General features: G+C 42.1%; 1 non-coding gene across 1 annotated transcript; it reads left to right on the top strand.

The window, feature by feature from the left end:
- Positions 1 to 20,964: 20,964 nt before the first annotated feature.
- On the top strand, positions 20,965 to 21,068 carry LOC112625633. The gene has a single exon (XR_003119714.1). It is a non-coding gene; the product is annotated as a small nucleolar RNA U13 (small nucleolar RNA).
- Positions 21,069 to 21,946: the final 878 nt, after the last annotated feature.

The raw sequence follows: 21,946 nt of genomic DNA on the forward strand, positions 1-21,946 counted from the left end.
AAAAAAAAAAAAAAAAAAAAAAAAAAAAAAAAAAAAAAAGAAATGTGGCATTATGCATGCACTTATGGACCTTTAAAGATAAATAAGTCTTAGAGAAGCATCAGAGCTTCTCAACTGAAATTAAGGATCCTTAAGATATGTACGGAAAGAAACTCTCCAATGCTATCCCCTTAAGCATAGCTGAATTTCAGTGAAGAGTAATTCAAGAAGTAAAAACTAAGTATGGGTGATCAAATGTTTCTTATCCAAAGACTTTCTTGGATTTTGGGATTTTCTTCTACTTCTTTTTTTGTTTTTGTTTTTAACTCTTACTTTATATGGTATTTTATTCTGTTAGTGATCTCTTCAAAATCATGTAGCTTTATACTGGGTGGGTTTGGGGCAAATATTAGCTTCTCTTGAATCTCCTCAGGCCTTTTAAATCAGGTTCAGCATCTGAATTTTTTAACATTAAATTGCATACATTAAATTCCATTATAACGACTATATTGGCATTTTTTACTTGTTTTATTTCAATAGTATTATGCTAGAGTGAATGTTGAGCTAGAAGTCAGTCTCATTTTAAAAGGAGTGAATACAACATTGATAACTTAGATGTAAGCTTCTTATTGTGTTTATTTTGATTTTTGAAGTGAGGGAAAAACAAGCAAGTTAAAGGAAAATGGCTACTTGCATGTTAGATGAAAAATTACAAAGTGCTAAGACAGCTCATCTCTCCTCTCTGTTTTCTCCCATACAATATTAATGACATCTGACCACGAACTTGTACTGGTAAAAAGTCTGTCTTTCCTGGATAGAGACCATAGTAAATAAGCATTGTCTAGGATTGATGACTCTGACCAGTGCAGCAAACACTTGGATCCGTTGAAAGATGGAAATTGTTTGATTAAATAGTGAAAGATTCTCCCTGGGGCCTGAAAGCTTGAAGGCATGAGAAACTCCTGCCTTCTCAGGCCCAGTCCCAAGGCGCAAGGCTACTTGTGCCAGCAGCCTGCACCACCAAGATAGCAGAAGCAGGAAGAGAGCCGGCCAGAAGACATGTATCCTGGCTGGAAGACACCTATCCCTGAAGATCGAGAAAGAGGCCATCTGGGTACCACAAGGCAGTTAGGTGAGACTGGGACACTTCCTGCTTACAGGACGCTATAAAACCCCTCCCCCATCCTCACCTTGGGCTGACACCATCTTAGGCCTCAGCCTGCCTGCACCCAGGCACTTGTTAAAACAGCATGTTGCTCCACAACTCTTGGTGTTGTCTGTTGCTGCGCTCTTGGGGTTTGAACTGATACAAGAACCTTACAAATAGAACTTTTATTTTTTTGAGACAGGGTCTCAACTCTGTCGCCAGGGCTGGAGTGCAGTGGCAAGACCATAGCTCACTGCAACTTTAACCTCCTGGCCTCAAGCAATCCTCCCATTCAGTCTCTCAAGTAGCTGGCACTACAGATGCATGCCACCAGGCCAGGCTAATTTTACTTGTTTATTGTGGACATGAAGTCTCGCTGACTTGCACAGGCTGGTCTTGAACGCCTGGATTCAAATGATCCTCCTACCTCAGCCTCCCAAAGTGCTGGGATTACAGGGGTGAGCCACAGCGCCTGGTCTAAATTCTTCCTGTATTTGCTTGGTGAAAGAACTAAACTTTCCCGCATTTTTACTTAAATGAACAGAAGTTTGCTGGAATTGGATGTTCAGAAATTTGTTTTGTATTTAGACAAGAGTTTATGACACTGACTTACCTCAAAAATATATTTTATGGTATTAAAACATATTAGGATTTAGAAGCATTTTAACAAATTCTTACAACTACTGATCAGACATTATTATGACTGTTAATATTTATGCTTCCCTCTGTTTTCAGTTTCATCCAATGCTTCTAATTTAACTGCTGCATGGCATGTTTCAGAAAAAATTTAATTAAAAATTTGTATTCCATTAGCTTAGATTTTAATTTTATACATATTTTATCTTCATACATGTTATGATTTTCAATACAGTAGCAGAAAACTCAGGTTGATTTTTCCTGTGCAAAATGAAAAACTGAAGATTGCATAAACCGGTTTTCCTGAAGTGTAAATAACTGAAGTCTTAAAGCAGTTGAATGCTCTGCTATAAAAAACTAGCATGTGTATGTGTATACACACATATATATGTATATAAATCTATATATTGAAATATTTGCCTTAGTAAAATCATTGGGATCTCTAAGAATGGTATCGAATGGAGAGTCTGGGAATTCTTATCAGGAATCCTCATAAACTCAAGCCCTGGTGAATAAAAATAATAGAATGAAGACCAGGAGTAGGGGCTCACACCTGAAATCCCAGCACTTTGGGAGGCCAAGGCGGGCAGACCAATTGAGCCCAGAAGTTCGAGACCAGCCTGGGCAACATGGCAAAATCCTGTCTCTTCACAAAATACAAAACCTAGCTGGGTCTGGTGGTGTGGACCTGTGGTCCCAGCTACTTGGGAGGCTGAGGTGGGAAGACTGCTTGCTCCCGGGAAGTCAAGGCTACAGTGAGCCGTGTTCGTGCCACTGCACTACAGCCTGGATGAAACAGCAAGACTTTGTCTCCAAAATTTAAAAAAGAAACCATAAAAATAACAAAAGTATAGAGAATATCATCGAAGAACAGAGGCTAGGAAGGGAAAATAGCAAGGCAATTATATATATATATTTTTATTTATATATATATTATATATATATTTTTATTTATATATATTATATATATTTTATTTATATATTATATATATATTTCAAGAAGCAATAGATATTTTAAGGATAAACTAAAATCTTTATAGTCTTTCCAAGGTATATTTTATTATTTCTTTATTTTGCATTAAAACTCTTAAAACTATAGATGAGGAATTGCAGAAAAGGAATCCAGCAAAATGGAAATATTTATTTTATGTCCTACCCTAAAGGAGGAACTATAAGAGGTAGAGCAGGTGGTAACAGCTGTAGAAAAGAGACCCTTTAGACAAATCCCAAGGGGTTTTGGAAGGAAGAAAGAGATGTCGGCCTGAGACCTGAGATGAAAAAACTAATGAAGCTGGTATGGAGCTTTAACTAGCCTGAGGCCTAACTGCTTCCTCAATAGGTGATGGATTTAGGGCAGCAGTCCTTAGAACTGGCTGCACATCAGAATAACCCAGGAAGCGTTTGCAAAGTATCCATGCTAGGCGAAACTCTCTGAGAGTAAGGTATAACCAGATGGAGGTGGGCTAAGGGCCTGGGCCTGGGCATTTTAAAATGTTGCCAGGAATTTCTTGCGTGCTTTCAGGATTTAGAACCACTGAGGTAAGGTTTTTCTCACTTGATATGTTTGTTTTTGCAAGTTCAGCATCTGAAGATGTTTCTTTTGAATTTATTATGTGCAATTACTATATCCTGCCATTAGGTGAGTAATGATCCCATTAGTTCTTTGGGCCACGGTCTAGCCAGGCTTAAAGTGTGAGAAACAGAGAAAAACAGTAGCACACTCAAATTTTTTAAGAAAAAAGTAAAATAAAATATACTTTATTAAAACAGTTAAATACATTTAGGATTACAACCCTCTAAACTAATGTTTAAACTGAGCTTGAAAATCAGTCTGATACCTTCCTCACTAATCTGTAGTTGTTAGCAATCTATGTTTATTCTCAACTTGGTTATTCAAAACCATTCTTTAAAATGTTTCCTTCATTCTCCAAATCCTTATCTTGGAGATAGGCCTCTTATATTAAACACTAGTATAGTCTTACATGATTGTTTCTGTCTAAAAGATATTTCTGTGTTCTGGAAAGAAAACTGAAATGCTTGTTCATTGTATCTTATCTCTTTAATTTCATTTTTTATGTCTTGTGTGACCCAAAATATAACATACTTTTTCCACATTAGTAGTCATAAAACAGGCAGGACACGGAGGGTCACACCTGTAATCCCAACACTGGGAAGCTGAAGCTCAGGAGTTGAGACCAGCCTGGGCAACATGGTGAAACCCCATCTCTACTAAAAATACAAAAATTAGCCAGGCATGGTTGTGCATGTCTGTGATCCCAGCTACTTGGGGGGCTGAGGCAGCAGGATTGCTCAAGCCTGGGAAGTTGAGGCTGCAGTGAGCCATGTTCTTGCCACTGCTCCGGCCTAGGTGACAAAGCAAGACCCTGTCTCAAAATTTTTTTAAAAAGGCATAAAACAAACTTATTTCTGATACATGTGTCATGCAAAAGAATGTATTTATTTGCTATAAAAACATTGCATTTTAGAATAATATTTAATAAAAGAAATAATAGAAAATTACCATTTTGCAATCATCATACAAATAATTGATTCAGGCAGCAGTCATCAATGGATGCTAAGATGCTTGAGTTCAAGTTTCACAGGATATTTAACTAGTCTTAAAGTACTTCCCACAAATTAGAATAACAAAGATAAAAGTGGTGACTTTATAGTGGAGAAACCTGGCAGACACTACTTTAACCAAGAAAGGACATTCCAGGACATTCCAAGGGCCTCCTGAGGTGTGTCACTGGCAAAAAAACAATTAAAAAAAAGAAAAGAAAAAAATAAGGACATACCAGTAATCATGTGCCTCCTGATGTGAAGCACTGAGAAGGATACATTATCGCCTAATACGGTGTTCCCACCAAAAATGCCTGAAACTGATCATAAAAAAATAATCAGACCAGCCTGGGCACAGTGGCTCATGCCTGTAATCCTAGCACTTTGGGAGGCCTAGGTGGGAGAATCACTTGAGGACAGCCTGGGGAATACATTGAAACCGTGTCTCTTCAAAAAATAGGAAAAAATTAACTGGGTCTGGTGGCACACACCTGTAGTCCCAGCTACTCAGGAGGGTGAAGTGGGAGCCCAGAAAATCCAGGCTGCAGTGAACTGTGGTGGTACCACTGCACTCCAGCCTGGGCTACAGAGTGAGACCATGTCTCTTAAAAAAAAAAAAAAAAAAGTCCGGTCGCAGTGGGTCACGCCTGTAATTCCAGCACTTTGGGAAGTCGAGGCCGGTGGATTACTTGAAACTAGGAGTTTGAGACCAGACTGGCCAACAGAGAAACTCCAAATCTACTAAAAATACAAAAATAAGCTGGGTGTGGTGGTGTGCACCTGTAGTCCCAGCTACTCAGGAAGCTAAGGCAGGAGAATCACTTGAACCTGGGAGGCGAAGGTTGCAGTGAGCCGAGATTGCGCGCCACTGCACTCCAGCCTGGGAGACAGAGTGAGACTCCCTCTCAAAAAAAAAAAAAAAAAAAAATAGTTGAAGAACTGTTCCATATCGAAGTAGATTAAAAAGCACAATTAAATGCAATGCGTCATCCTGAATCAGATTCTGGATGGAAAAGGTAATTATTTTTTCACAAATGATATTAAAGGAACAACTGGAGAAATTTGTATATGTATTGTCCAGTACCACATCATTGTTAAATTTCGGAATATGATCATTGTGAGAGGTGAACCTGGCTGAGCTTCTGGGTTGCGTTCAGACTTGGAGAACTTTTCTGTCTAACTAAAGATTGTAAATGCAGCAATCAGCACTCTGTGTCTAGCTAAAGGTTTGTAAAGGCACCATCAGCGCTGTGTCTAGTTAATCAGATAGGGACTTGGAGAACTTTTCTGTCTAGCTAAAGGATTGTAAATGCACAAATCAGCACTCTGTGTGTAGCTAAAGGTTTGTAAATGCACCAATCAGCACTCTGTAAAAACGGACCAATCAGCACTCTGTAAAATGGACCACTCAGCACTCTGTAAAACGGACCAATCAGTGCTCTGTAAAATGGACCAATCAGCAAGATGTGGGTGGGGCCAAATAAGGGAATAAAAGCTGGCTGCCTAACCTGCCAGTGGCAGCTTGCTCGTGTTTGTTTGCATTTTGTGGCTGTTGTGTTCTTTTGATCTTCACAATAAATGTTGCCCTTGCTCACTTGCTGTGAGTTGTAACACTAACCGCAAAAGTCTGCAGTTTCACTCTTGAAGCCAGGGAGGCCATGAACCCACCAGCAGAAATGAACAACTCTGAATGCGCTACCTATAGGAGCTGTAACGCTCAGTGGGAAGGCATGCAGCTTCACTCCTGAAGTCAGCGAGAGCACAATGCCACCAGAAGAAACTAACTCCGGACACGTCTGAATATCTGACGAAACAAATTCCAGACGCACCATCTTAAGAACTCTAACACTCACCGCGAGGGTCCACAGCTTCATTCTTGAAGTCAGTGAGACCAAGAACCTACCGGAAGGATCCAATCGACACAATTGTGCTCTAGCTATGTAATGCAAAGTCATTGTTCTGTGAGATAATGTGCTAAAATTATTTAGGGGTAAAGAATCATGATGTCTGCAGGTTACTCCCTAATCATTAATATTTCATCAAAAGTAATAAAATTGTCATTTTTTCCCTCTTTATATAATTACAATGTGTTAACAAACTGATCAACCTAGATGACAGGTACAAGGAAGCTCATTTACTATAGCTGTGAGTCTTGAAGTTTTTTCAAAATAAAAATTTGAAAAATTCCAATGTATAGGCTGGATGTGGTGGCTCACACCTGGAATCCCAGTACTTTGGGAGACTGAGATGGGTGTATTGCTTGAACTGAAGCATTTGAAGCCAGTCTGGGCAACATAGGGGGATCCCGTCTCCACACAAAATACAAAAATCAGCCACGTGTGGTGGTGTGCACCTGTAGTCCCAGCTACTCAATCACTTGAGCCCGGGAGGTCCATGATGGTCCAGGCGTGACCACACCACTGAACTACAATGTATGTGACAGAGTGGCACTCTTGTCTAGAAAAAAAAAAACAGACACACACACAAAAACCAATAAACGCAAATAGAATATTCAATAGCTTTGTTAAGAGACAGACATGGTTTGCAAATATCCCTAGCATGTTTTCTTTTTTTCCGTTTCTCCTTTTACCCACTCTTGAACACTTCAACAACAACAAAAAAATTTTTTTTCAGACGAAGTCTCCCTCTGTCGCCCAGGCTGGAGTGCAGTGGCCGGATCTCAACTCGCTGCAAGCTCCGCCTCCCGGGTTCACGCCATTCTCCTGCCTCAGCCTCCCGAGTAGCTGGGACTACAGGCGCCCGCCACCTCGTCCGGCTAGTTTTTTGTATTTTTTTAGTAGAGACGGGGTTTCACCGTGTTAGCCAGGATGGTCTCGATCTCCTGACCTCGTGATCTGCCCGTCTCGGTCTTCCAAAGTGCTGGGATTACAGGCTTGAGCCACCGCGCCCGGCCTGAGACGAAGTTTCACTCTTGTTGCCCAGGCTGGAGCACAATGGCACGATCTCAGCTCACGATGACCTCCACTTCCCGGGTTCAAGAGATTCTGCTGCCTCAGCCTCCCGAGGAGCTGGGATTACAGGCATGTGCCACAGGTCCCAGCTAATTTTGGATTTTTAGTAGAAATGGTGTGTCTCTATGTTGGTCAGGCTGGTGGCGAATTCCCAACCTCAGCTGATCTGCCCACTTTGGCCTCCCAAAGTGCTGGGATTACAGGCGTGAGCCAATGCTCCCGGCCACTTCATCAAATTTTTAATGATTTGTGAAGAGACACAGTAAAGCTCTAGGAAAGGATCCTACTTAAATTAAATCATTTTAAAATTGACAAAATCCTTTCATAGCTCAATCACTTTCTCCTAATTTATAGGTTTAATAAATTCAGGCTTTTTGGGCAGGCGTGGTGGCTCACGCATGTAATCTCAGCACTATGGGAGGCTGAGGCGGGTGGATTATGAGGTAAGGAGTTCGAGACCAGCCTGACCAATATGGTGAAACTCCGTCTCTGCTAAAAATACAAAAATTTGCCGAGCGTGGTGGCAAACACCTGTGGTCCCAGCTACTTGGGAGACTGTGGCAGGAGAATCACTTGAACCTGGGAGGCGGAGGTTGCAGTGAGCCGAGATCATGCCATTGCACTCCAGCCTGGGTGACAAGAGTAAAACTCCATCAAAATAAATAAATAAAATAAATAAATAAATAAATACATTCAGGCTTTCTGCTAGTTGGGTTTTCCTGGGGTTGATTTGTTTGTTTGTTTGTTTGTTTTTTGAGACAGAGTCTTGCTCTGTCACCCAGGTTGGAGTGCAGTAGCGTGATCTCGGCTCACTGCAATTGCCACCTCCCAGGTTAAAGCGATATTCCTGCCTCAGCCTCCTGAGTAGCTAGGACTACAGGTGTGTGCCACCACACCTGGCTAATTTTTTGTTTTTTTTGTTTTTTGTATTTGTAGTAGAGACAGGGCTTCAACATCTTGACCAGGCTGGTCTTGAACTCCTGACCTCAAGCAATCTGCCCGCCTTGACCTCCCAAAGTGCTGGGATTACAGGCATGCACCATCACACACAGCCTGAGGTTTTTTTTTTTGTTTTTTTTTTTTTTGTGATGGAGTCTCACTCTGTCACCCAGGCTGGAGTGCAGTGATGCAATCTCAGCTCCCTGCACTGCAGCCTCTGCCTCCCGGGTTCAAGTGATTCTCCTGCTTCAGCCTCCCAAGTAGCTGGGACTACAGGCACGTGGCACCACACCCAGCTAATTTTTTATTTTTAGCAGAGATGGGGTTTCACCATGTTGGCCAGGCTGGTCTCAAACTCCTGACCTCAGGTGATCCACCCGCCTCGGCCTCCCTGAATGCTGGGATTTCAGGCATGAGCCATCGCACCCGGGCGAGTTTTTTTTTTTTTTTTTTTTTATCATAGTAAAATATATATAGCATAAAAGTTACCATTTTATTTTTAATGGCATTGAGTATATTCGCATTATTGTGCAACCATCACCATTGTCCATCTCCAGAATTTTGCATCATCCCTTACTGAAACTGTACTCATTAAACAATACTTCCCTACTCTTACTGTATATCTTTATATATTCTGCATATTAATCCTTTGTCAGATATGCAGTTCACAAATATTTCCTCTCTATTTTATTGTTTGCCTTTTTACTTCGATGCACAAAATTCTTTAACTTTGATGAAGTCTGCTTTGTTTTGTGTTCTGCGCTTTTGGCGTCATAGCCAAGAAATCATTTCTGTTTTGATTTTCAAAGTGGTGAATAGCCGTAGGTGTTTTTTTCTCTCACATTTAGAAAAGAAATTAGAATTCCAGTTATTTATCATCTGTGGCATGTGCAACTGACACATTTTGGCCTCAGCAATGTGTGACTTCAAAATGAAAATACATAAATTTTTTGTAACTAAATTATCACCAACCCACTTGCTGAAATGTAGTTCCTTTTTTTTCTTTTTTTTGAGATGGAGTCTTGCTCTGTTGCCCAGGCTGGAGTGCAGTGGTGTGATATCGGCTCACTGCAACCTCCACCTCCCAGGTTCCAGCAATTCTTCTGCCTCAGCCTCCCGAGTAGCTGGGATTACAGGCGCATGTCACCATGCCTGGCTAATTTTTTTTTTTTTTTTTTTTGTATTTTTAGTAGAGACGGGGTTTCTCCATGTTGGCTAGGCTGGTCTCAAACTCCTGACCTCATGGTATGCCCTCCTCGGCCTCTCAAAGTTCTAGAATTGCAGACATGAGTCACTGTGCCTAGCAAATGTAGTTCTTAAGTCATCCTTTTCTCAGGTGATTTCCTCATATGCTCCAAAACAAATGCCTCAGTTTGTTCTGTTTTGTTTCTGTTCAGGCCTCTTCATTTTGCCTGAGTGTCTTTTGTGAGATATCCACACTGCTGGGCACAGATGTCCTCTACCTGTGCCTGTCTCCGAAGCCTCTAACTTGCTCTCTGGCCAGAGGGAGAAGGATGAAATCTTGCCTCTTCCCCAGCCCTGATCCAGGTGCCTTGAACTTCCTGGCACAGGTGTCTGTTTCAACTTCCTGCCCCAGTGTGGGCATGGTGCTCGGTCCAGCAGGTGGCAGGAGGAAGAACCATTGTGAAAGGTGTCAAGACTACCACAATAGGAGAAAAAGATTAGAGTTCAATTCCAAATCCAGCAAGGACAGTGGAAATTTATTAATATAACCAAGGAACAGAATGTGAGGTGGGTGCGAGGTCACAGGATGAAAAATTACTTAAGAAGAAACATCAAGGAGAGAGGAATTCTTGTTACACTGACTTAACAGGATTCTTGCTAAAGGTAGACCAAGTAATCAGACATCAAAGGTAGGTGCTTCACTCTAAACTGATGTAGTAGGATTCTTGCTATTACTGGGCTATGCAAGCCCAGCAAGAATGCAGACCAAGGTCAAGGGCTGAAGAAGAGGGCTCAGACTAACTAAAGTTTAATCAAGGAGCAAACTGTCATCAGTCTCTCTCTTTTTTTTTTATTTATTTATTCAAAGAGGGAAGAGTCAATACAATACAGTGGACAGTACACTTTTTTTTTTTTTTTTTTTTTGTCACTCATGCTGGAGTACAGTGGTATGATCATATCTTATTACAGCTTCCATCTCCTGGGCCCAAGTGATCCTCCTACCCCAGCCTCCTGGATAGCTGGGAGCACAGGTGTGTACTGCTATGCCCTGGTTAACTTTTTTTTTTCTGAGACAGAGTTTCGCTGTTGTTGCCCGGGCTGGAGTGCAATGGTGCTATCTCGGCTCACCACAACCTCTGCCTCCTGGGTTCAAGCGATTCTTCTGCCTCAGCCTCCCTAGTAGCTGGGATTACAGGCATGCGCCACTGTGCCCGGCAAATTTTGTATTTTTAGTAGAGATGGGGTTTCTCCATGTTGGTCAGGCTGGTCTCGAACTTCCAACCTTAGGTGATCTGCCCATCTTGGCCTCCCAAAGTGCTGGGATTACAGGCGTGAGCCACCAAGCCCAGCTGCCCTGGCTAACTTTTTTATTTTTGTAGAGACAGGGTCTCCCTATGTTGCCCAGGTGAGTCTCAAACTCTTGAGCTCAAGCAGTCCTCCCCCTAGGCCTCCCAAAGTGCTGGGATTACTGGCATGAACCACTGTGCCAGGCTCAATTTGATGCTTTTCTTGCAATTCAACATATCAAATAAGCATAATTTTTAAAAAAAACTGTCTCTTTACAAGGTGAAAGAATAAATTATTTGAGATTTTCCAGAGGCCCTTTAGGAAATCTCAAATTCCATTCAAAATCAAGATTTCATTTAGAATTTGATTTGGGGAAGACAAAACTGTTAGAAATATCAAAAGGTTTGAGCATTTGAGTAAATAAAATCGATGACACTGTGAAACAATAGCCACCTATTTGACCAAAGTGACAGCAAAAGAATTCAAAAGTAGGCCAGGCATAGTGGCTCACAACTGTAATCCCAGCACTTTGGGAGGCCGAGGCGGGAGGGTCACAAGGTCAGGAGTTTGAGACCAGCTTGGCCAATATGGTGAAACCCCATCTCTACTAAAAATACAAAAGTTAGCCAGGCATAGTGGCGCGTGGCTGTAGTCCCAGCTACTCAGAACGCAGAGGCAGGAGAATCGCTTGAACCCAAGAGGCAGAGATTGCAGTGAACCGAGATTGCACCACAGCACTCCAGCCTGGGTGACAGAGCGAGACTCTGTCTCATTTAAAAAAAAAAAAAAAAAAAAAAAAAGAATTCAAAAGTAAGTGTAGAAGATAAAACAACTGGCCGGGCGCGGTGGCTCAAGCCTGTAATCCCAGCACTTTGGGAGGCCGAGGCGGGTGGATCACGAGGTCAGGAGATCGAGACTATCCTGGCTAACATGGTGAAACCCCGTCTCTACTAAAAATACAAAAAACTAGCCGGGCGTGGTGGCGGGCGCCTGTAGTCTCAGCTACTTGGGAGGCTGAGGCGGGAGAATGGCGTGAACCCGGGAGGCGGAGCTTGCAGTGAGCCGAGATCACGCCACTGCACTCCCAGGCTGGAGTGCAGTGGCGTGACCTCCCCTCAAAAAAAAATAAGCAAATAAGAAGATAAAACAACTGTAAAGAAACCATAGGGGCCGGGCGCGGTGGCTCACGCCTGTAATCCCAGCACTTTGGGAGGCCGAGACGGGCGAATCACGAGGTCAGGAGATCGAGACCATCCTGGCTAACACAGTGAAACCCCGTCTCTACTAAAAAATACAAAACAACTAGCCGGGCGATGTGGTGGGCGCCTGTAGTCCCAGCTACTCGGGAGGCTGAGGCAGGAGAATGGCGTAAACCCGGGAGGCAGAGCTTGCAGTGAGCTGAGATCCGGCCACTGCACTCCAGCCTGGGCGACAGAGTGAGACTCCGTCTCAAAAAAAAAAAAAAAAAAAAGAAACCATAGCTTTTTTTTTTTTTTTTTTGAGACGGAGTCTCACTCTATCGCCCAGGCTGGAGTGCATTGGCATGATCTTGGCTCACTGCAACCTCCGCCTCCTGGGTTTAGGCGATTCTTTTGCCTGAGTAGCTGGGATTACAGGTGCCTGCCACCACGCCCAGCTCATTTTTTGTATTTTTAGTAGAGATGGGGTTTCATTATGTTGGCCAGGCTGGTCTCGAACTCCTGACCTCAGGTGATCTGCCCACCTCGGCCTCCCAAAGGGCAGGGATTACAGGCGTGAGCCACGGCGCCCGTCTCATAGCTCTTTTAAAAAGTGAAAAGCGTTGTCTTAAATAATCAAGGACATAATCAAGGTTAACATAAAGCATAGAAAATTATTCTGATAAGACACAAAATCTTGGTTTCCTGGGCAGATCACTCAAAAGAGAAAGATAACCTCTTTCTCTTATAATCTGTTAAGAGCAGACCAATAATCCAAGAAAACTTTGTCATTTTTAATGTAGAGAAAGCTAAATTCTAGTTTCGCATCAGTGTACTTTTGGTGTACAATTTTACTCTTTCTAGTGTACTTTTTTTATTTTTTAAAACCCTTATAAATAAACCTATCCAATCTTAGTCAGCTTTGACCATGAGATAAAATTCCTTTTCCAAGATTCCTTTTCCACAAGCACTCTACAACTTTTTATATCCATTCAGTTTTTGTCCTCTACTTTTTATCTTTCTCATTCTGGAACAACCAGTCATTTTAATCTAGGATAAAATTACTCTCTTTTTCTCTTAACAGAAACACATCCTACATTGCTTGCATACTTTTTATGCAAAGTTGCTTCTTCTCACCCTTATAATTTCTAGTAGTTTTATTTACATATATTGATTATTATTTTTAACCTTTAGTAACCTTCTTTTTTAACAGAGAAAACTAGGAAGTAGACAATTGTGGATTGTCTGTCACATACCAGCCGTCTGTGGCAGACTAGCATATTTTATGAATATACACCATCCGACAATTTTTATAGGTATATGCTGCTTCATAGTACAATTTTCCAATGTGGCAAAAAGAACATGTTTATTAATAGATCCAAATATATTTAGCTTGGCTGTACCGTATAAAACTGAGAAACCAGAAGTATATAAAATTAAATTTATGCTTAATAATGAATGTTTCAGTAGTTTATCTTACTTAGAAAAGATCCACGTATTTAATGAATATCTATTATTTAACTTAGCATAACTCTAAGGTTCCAAGTTACCAAAAAGATTTTGGAAACTATTTTCAGGCAGACATATCATTAAACATAGCTAGCCATCATCTCACGTTATTTCTCTGTTAAGTACTTTTATAGTCTACGCCTGTTAAGCAAGTATCACATAAGCAAAAACCTAAAATGGTTCAGCACATCGGTTTTTTGTTTTACTGCTATGCTTGATATGCATAAAGTAACGAATATCAAGTGACTCATTTTTACTACATCATTACTTGTACATTGTTCTTAGAGTGAACTTACAATTTTTATAATCTTTTTGTTGTTGTTTTGAGCTGGGGTCTCACTCCATTGCCTGGCTGGAGTGAATGGTGTGATCTCCTCTCACTGCAGCCTCGACCTCCCAGGCTCAGGTGATCCTCCCACCTTGGCCTCTGGGGTAGCTGGGACGACAAGCGCACAGCACCATACCTGGCTAATTTTTTGTATTTTTTGTTGAGACAGGGTCTTACTATATTGCCCAGGCTGGTGTTGAGCTCCTGGGCTCAGGCAATCCACCCACCTTGGCCCCCTAAAGTCCTGGGATTACAGGTATGAAACATCACATCTGGCCAATTTTTATAATCTTAAATATCTAGTAAATATAATATCACCTCACTTGACTAGTAACCCCAAGTAGAATAAAAATGAGCATATCATATTTGATGATGAAAATTTTAAGACATACTCATTTTTATTGTCAATAATACCAAATTAGTCTTATTTATCAAAGATTTAATCAATACATGTGAACTGGAAAAACATTTGGGTTAGTTCCTATATTCCTAAGCGTTTTAGTAATATTAACTTTACTTAAGCATGCATTTATCTCTAAGTCAATTTAAACAGCATTCTTTTATAGGATTTTGGAAATTAATTTGATGGGGCTGGACGTGGTGGCTCACGTCTGTAATCCCAACACTTCGGGAGGCCAAGGGAGGTGGATCACTTGAGGCCAGGAGTTTGAGACCAGCCTGGCCAGCATGGTGAAACCCTGTCTCTACTAAAAAATAAGAGAGGCCAGGCGTGGTGGCTCATGCCTGTAATCCCAGCACTCTGGCAGGCTGAGGTGGGAGGATCTCCTGAGGTCAGAAGTTCAAGACCAGCCTGACCAATATGGCAAAACCCCATCTCTACTAAAAATACAAAAATTAGCCAGGTGTTGTGGTGCACACCTGTAATCCCAGCTACTCAGGAGGCTGAGGTGGGAGAATTGCTCCAACCCAGGAGGCAGAGGTTGCAGTTAGCCAAGATTGCACACTGTACTCCAGCCTAGGCGATAGAGAGACTACATCTCAAAAAAAAAGAGAGAGAGAGAATAAAAATCTGTCCTTTCATCTTTTTTTTTTTTTTGACAGAGTTTTGCTGTTTTGCCCAGACTAAAGTGGCACAATCTCAGCTCACTGCAACCTCCGCCCCCTGGGTTCAAGTGATTCTCCTGCCTCAGCCTCCCGAGTAGCTGGGTGCCTGCCACCACACCCAGCTAATTTTTGTATTTTTAGTAGAGATGAGGTTTTGCCACGTTGGCCAGGCCAGTCTTGAACTCCTGGCTTCATATGATTCACCCGCCTCTGCCTCCCAAACTGTTAGGATTACAGGCGTGAGCCATGGAGCCCAGCCTGTCCTTACATCTTAAGAATCAAAATCAAAAGTGCTTCAACAGACTGTCGTTTGCTGCCCTGCTTCAGGAGCCAGACTCATCAACGTGATCCCTAATCAGTCAGGAGTGAAGGCAAAGTCTTCAAAGGTGTACTTGAGGTCTTGGGTGAGCAGTTTTGGGAGTCCATTGATGAATCTGATCCTATTTGAGTCACAACACCATAACGGTTCAGGAAAAAATTATTCTGACACTTGTTACAATGATAAGGAAGACTTTATTCAGGACAATTACAATAGGTATCAAGACTCAATAGAGGAGAGAGACAGGGCTCCATTCCAAATAAAGCAAGGACAAGTGGGGATTTATAACCAACTCCAGAGTTGTGGAGTCTACGAATGGAAATTACGAAGACGAGACATCAATGGTAAGGAGATTCTTTTTTTTTTTTTTCTTTTTGAGACAAGGTCTTGCTCTGTTGCTGTCACTCAGGCTGGAGTGCAGTGGCACAATCATGGCTCACTGCAGCCTTGACCTCTTGGGCTCAAACAATCCTTTTACCTCAGTCTCCTGAGTAGCTGGGACCACAGGTGTGTGCCACCATGTCTAGCTAATTTTTTAATTTTTTTTTTTTTTTAAAGATGAGGTCTTGCTATGTTGCCCACACTGGTTTTGAACTCTTGGCCTCAAATGATCCTCTTGCCTGGCACTCCCAAAGTGTTGAGACCATGCCCAGCCTACAGTAGGGAGATTATTGTTAAACCAACTTAAACAGGGCTCTTGCTAAAGCAGGCCAGGGTGATCAAGTATTAAGGATGGGGGCTTCTCTCTAAACTGACTTAACAGAATTCATGATACAACTGAACTATGCAGGCCTGGCAAGGATGGGAGCCAACACTGAGGCTAATTGAGAGGAGAGTTCAGAGGATTTTTGGGTTTTTTTGAGACGGGGTCTCACTATGTCACCCAGGCTGGAGTGCAGTGGTGAGATCTCGGTTCACTGCAACCTTCACCTCCCGGGTTTAAGTAATTCTCCTACCTCAGCCACCCTTGTGGCTGGGATTACAGGTGTGTGCCACCACACTCGGCTAATTTTTTTGTTTGTTTGTTTGTATTTTTAGTAGAGACAGGTTTTCACCATGTTGGGCACACTGGTCTCAAACTCCTGGCCTCAAGTGATCCGCCCACCTCAGCTTCCCAAAGTGCTGGGTTTACAGGCATGAGCCACCATGGCCTGGCCCATTTAAAGGATGTTGACTAAAATTTGATCAAGGAGAGTCTTTGACAGTCCCTACAAGGGGGATCCGTATTTTCATTTTGCACTAGGCCCCACAAATTGTGTAGCCAGTCCTGTACATAGCCCAGGCAGCCTGAATACATATACTATTTGTTTCCTTGGGATTCTATTTCCTCAGGCATTAGCTGGCGAAAAGTTAAGCCTGAGCATTCTTCTTGCCACAATCTGGTCTCCGGATCTCCTAGTGAACACATGCTTGGACAAAGCCAAGCACTTATCTCCCAAGAATGATATAATTTTTAGCTATGGATTAGTTCCAATTCAGTTTATGCAGAAAAATATTTTCTATCTGTGGAGTGGCATGGTTCAGTTGATAATGTGCTCATTTAAATAACTAAGCAGAATGTTCACATCTCAGTTCAAAGTATCTGAGTTTGTATAACTTGCTGATTCATGGCTTCTTTTAAAGAATTGGGAATTAATTGGCCTTAGGTTTATATTACTAGGAAGTTTACCAAAGTGTGGTTGGGCATGGTGGCTCACACCTGTAATCCCAGCTACTCAAGAGGCTGAGGCAGGAGAATCAGTTGATCCCGGGAAGCAGAGGTTGCAGTGAGCCGAGACTGTGCCACTGCACTCTAGCCTGGGTGACAGAGCAAAACATTGTCTCAAAAAAAAAAAGTTTACCAAAGTGAACAGAAATGAGGAGTTGACCTAAGGACAAGTACCTCTACCCAGAATGCAGAAGCAATCCCCCAAATTGCAGTTTTCCAGCTTCAAATACTCAAAGATTCAGCCTCCATCGGCCCATGATAGCAAAGCTTTTGCTGCTGTAATTGTTATACTAAGATTCTTTGATTTTATTTTCGCTAAGCTTTATAGTATGCACTTTTCCTTTGAGTCACACTTTTCTGCCTTTGGAATGTGCCCTTTGCTATGGTTTGAACATGTCCTCCAAAGTTCATGTGTTGGGAAATTAATCCCCAGTGCAACAGTGTTGGGAGGTGGGGCCTAATAAGTGGTGATTATGATATGAGGGCTCTGTCGGCATGAAGGGGGTGGGTTAGTTATTGTGAGATTGGGCTTCTTATAAAGTGAGTTTGGCCCCTCCTGCTCTCACACATGCTCTCTTGCCCTTCTGCCATGGGATGACATAGTAAGAAGGTCCTTGCCAGACGCAGGCCTTTGACCTAGGACTTCTCGGCCTTCAAAACTGTAAGAAGTAACCTAAAGGCCGGGTGCGGTGGCTCACGCCTGTAATCTCAGCACTTTGGGAGGCCGAGACAGGCGGATCATGAGGTCAGGAGATCGAGACCATCCTGGCTAACACGGTGAAACCCCGTCTCTACTAAAAATACAAAAATTAGCCAGGGGCAGTGACGGGCGCCTGTAGTCTCGGCTACATGAGAGGCTGAGGCAGAAGAATGGCATGAACCCGGGAAGTGGAGCTTGCAGTGAGTGGAGATTGCACCACTGCACTCCAGCCTGGGCAACAGAGCGAGACTCCGTCTCAAAAAAAAAAAAAAAAAGAAGTAACTTAAAAATAATAATAATAAATTGCCCAGTCTGTGGCATTCTGTTATAGCAGTGGCTCATACCTGTAATCCCAGCAGTTAGAGTTAGCAATTAGAGCGAGACTCCATCTCAAAAAAAAAAAAAGGCAGGGTACAGTGGCTCACGTCTGTAATCCCAGCACTTTGGGACGCCAAGGCGGGCGGATCACACAGTCAGGAGTTCAAGACCAGCCGGACCAACATGGTGAAACCTCATCTCTACTAAAAATACAAAAATTAGCAGGGCCTGGTGGCATGTGCCTGTAGTCCCAACTACTCAGGAGGCTGAGGCAGAAGAATCACTTGAATCTTGCGGGGTGGAAGTTGCAGTGAGCCAAGATTGCACCACTGCACTCCAGCCTGGGAGACAGAGCAAGACTCCGTCTCAAAAAACAAACAAAAAAAGAATGGACAAAGGACAGGTCTAGTTTTGTTTAAACAGGCCCCAGGAATAAAGACCTGTTTTTAACCGAAGGCTGCTTTTGAATTAAGTTCAGTTCTGAGAATTGAATTCATTCAGGTTAACTCTACAGACCTCAAGGTTACTAGATTCCTAAAAGCTACTCACCTCCAGGAGACCCAAATCAGGGTAAGCCTGGAAGTTGACAAAGCAACAAAAGTGGATCCTGACTCTAGAAATCCAAAGCAGCAATTCGATCTCTAGGCAACTTCAGTTTCCTCCAGGACTTACATGGAAGCAAGCCAAGTAGTTATTACATCTCTAATTCAGTGTTTGAGTGAAATATGAGAGTGTTGCATTGGGTTAAAGGGCATAGGAAATCCTTTTCGTCACATCACAATGGCTCTTCATTTTATATCCTTTGAATAAGGAAGATTCCAGAAGTTTCCCTCTCAACACAAATCACGATGGCTTCCACGATGGGCAGTGATGCTTGAGAAATGTCATGTTGCTTAACACTCAGACTCTTTGAACTGTGCATCAATGTATTTGTGTAAAATCCGACTATAAGGGCCCTTCATGAAAAGATGTCTACAAACATTTTCATTTTCTTGTAAATAATTACTGTAAGGGGAAAAAAAGCAATTAGAAGGAAGGACTTCAGCATCCTAAGTTCTTGTGCCCCATCCAAATCTGCTTTCTAAAGTCTCTATGGGAAAACCAGAAATATCATTTTAATGGCCTGGGGGGGTTCTTGCATTGTAAGTATACAGAGCAGTATGTTGAGAAGGCTTAGTGCTCTGAATCACCCAATGTACTTTATACGTTTATTTAGAGAAGAATAGTTTAGTTTTAATTATTTATGATAATAGCTCTCAGTGCACTAGTAAATGTCCTTTGGTGCATATTTTGTAAAAGTAATGAAGTCTTTGTAACGTGAGCTTTCTCTTCAGCTATAAGCTCCTTCTTTTTGCTGAAGAACCAGGGCAGCAGAATGTGTTCGTGTATAAGTGTGTGTATAAATTACCAGGCTTGACATTTAGCAAAATGCTATTGAACTTAATTGAGGATTTCTAAGAATTATTCCTGGATGTACTCACTGTCCCATCTCCCAGTCATCCTCTCTCACAGCCATAGCCTTAGCAATTTGGCCGGAGAAGACATCACCATGAGGGAGATGAGCAGCCTGTCCGAATATTTGTTTTTGTTGTTTTCTTTCAGTGTTTTTCTTATTGTGCTTCCTCTGTTGCAATAATCTGTGATACTGTAATAAAACACATAGCTAGAAAGAATATAAATCTATTGTATTTCCCTCTGGCCTAAGTTAAATATACTGTAGCTTACAGGTAAGTCTTATTATGTCAAGGAATCTTCTCACCTTTTTTGAGATGGAGTCTTGCTCTGTCACCCAGGCTGGCGTGCAGTGGTGCGATCTCGGCTCCCTGCAACCTCCGCCTCCTGGGTTCAAGCGATTCTCCTACCTCAGCCTCCTGAATAGCTGGAATTACAGGCACGCGCCACCACGCCTGGCTAATTTTCGTATTTTTAGTAGAAACCGGGTTTTACCATGTTGGCCAGGATGGTCTCGATCTCTTGATCCCATGATCCGCCCGCCTCGGCCTCCCAAAGTGCTGGGATCACCAGCATGAAACACCGCGCCCAGCGTAATTGCCTTATTTTCAAATGAGATCCTAAACTAATCATAGTCATTCAGACAGAACAATAGTTCTGGCAATGTCAAAATTATCCTCCTGCAGATTAGACATGGCTTCTGTGTGAGTGAAACATACTGACCAATTTTGCTTCTTGTCTCCAGAAAAGCAAAATTAAGAGCCTTTCAGACATTAGATTTGAAGTAAATGGGCCACCCATGAGTTAAAACCAATGGAAGAAATCAGATAATCTGGAAGGAGATCTGGGGGCTGATTCTTGTGGGACAAATGCAGTGCCTGGTTCCTGAAGCAACAATGCCAGAAGGGACATGTGGGGAACATGTCAGACTGACGGCACCCTGCTCCATGTGGATGGGAACATAGGCAGCAACTTCTAAAATGCGTGGCAATGCCACCTGCCCATCAAGGTTAGAATGTCAGTTCACGGAAGCAACAGAAAAGACAAGATTGATAATGAAAATTGTTTTAACACTTCTTTTCTTTTCTTTTTCTCTTTTTCTTTCTCTCTCTCTCTTTCTTTCTTTCTTTTTTTTTTTTTTTTTTTTTTTTGAGACGGAGTCTCACTCTGTCACCCAGGCTGGAGGGCAGCAGCACAATCTCGGCTTACTGCAACCTCTGCCTCCCGGGTTCAAGCTAATTCTCCTGCCTCAGCCTCCTGAGTAGCTGGGACTACAGGCACATCCGACCATGCCCAGCTAATTTTTGTATTTTTAGTAGAGACAGAATTTCACCACGTTGGCCAGGCTGGTCTCAAACTCCTAACCTCAGGTGATTCTCCTGCCTCCGCCTCCCAAAGTGCTGGGATTATAGGTGTGAGCCATTGCACCCAGCTTTAGCATTTCTATCTACAAAGTTTTCTTGCTAAATGGAAGAGGACTATTGCAGTCATCTATTGCCATGTTAACAGATATCCCAAAACTTAATGGCTTAAATCATACCATTTTATTTATTCACTTACAATTCATGGTAAAATCCATTAGTTCATCATGAGATCCCTTCACCAAGAAAAAAATACAACTGTATTGATCACCTTTGGAGGATCCTAGGGAAACAACTGGCTAACTTAAAATCTGTTTAGATCCTTTTGTAGTTCATAGGTGTGATAATTGGGTGTTCACATGCACGTGTGAGATGTGCCACACTCCAGCCTTGTTACAACATCAGCATGTTACCCATCTGACATGAAAACAACAAAACAAAATAAAATTGGGTTAATGGAGAGACAGAATTAAGAATTTATTTTGTCCTTACATGTAATCTACCTGTCAGCACTGATGAAGAAACATTTGTCTACAAAAGTATTTCAGATAATAAAGAAGCAATTTTTAAAATAACCATTTATAACCCCTAATTAACTACTGACCCTAGGCAATGATTATCAATGTCTGATAATGTCATAAGAAGAGACTTTTGAACATTATCATGTGCCTCCTGATAGATGTGTGCAACATCACCCATGAAGTTGTGTTGCCAACAACAACAAAGTGTTGAATCTGATCAAGCCTTTAGTTCTAACTACCATTTCACAGGAAATAACAAGGAACACTGTAACATATTTTCTTCAAAAAAAAAAAAAAAAAAACAGTACAAGGATGGGATCAGCAAAATCTAGACTATGGGAAACTCAGTAGGTCAAAAAACCAAGTTTCTTCAATAAAAAACCTTAAAAATAAAGCAGAGAGAGTGATGGGGTGGATGGTAAATCGGTGCAGATGTGGGGAGAAAGTTAAAATACTTAGCAATCAGTTGCAATGTATGGGCCTTATGTGGATCCAGACAAAAACTGTAAAAGAAGAAGAAAGCCAGGCACAGTGGATCACACCTGTAATCCCAGAACTTTAAAAGGCCAAGTGGATCACTTGAGCTCAGGAGTTCAAGACCAGCCTGGGCAACACGGTAAAACCCTGTCTATACAAAAAGTACAAAAATTGGCCTCGCATGGTGGTGCATACCTGTAGTCCCAGCTACTCAGGAGGCTGAGATGGGAGAATCTCTTCAGCCCAGGAGGTGGAGGCTGTATTGAGCCATGATCATGCCACTGCACTCTAGCCTGGGTAATA

This window comes from Theropithecus gelada, chromosome 5, assembly GCF_003255815.1.
Source record: "Theropithecus gelada isolate Dixy chromosome 5, Tgel_1.0, whole genome shotgun sequence".
Taxonomy (NCBI): domain Eukaryota; kingdom Metazoa; phylum Chordata; class Mammalia; order Primates; family Cercopithecidae; genus Theropithecus; species Theropithecus gelada.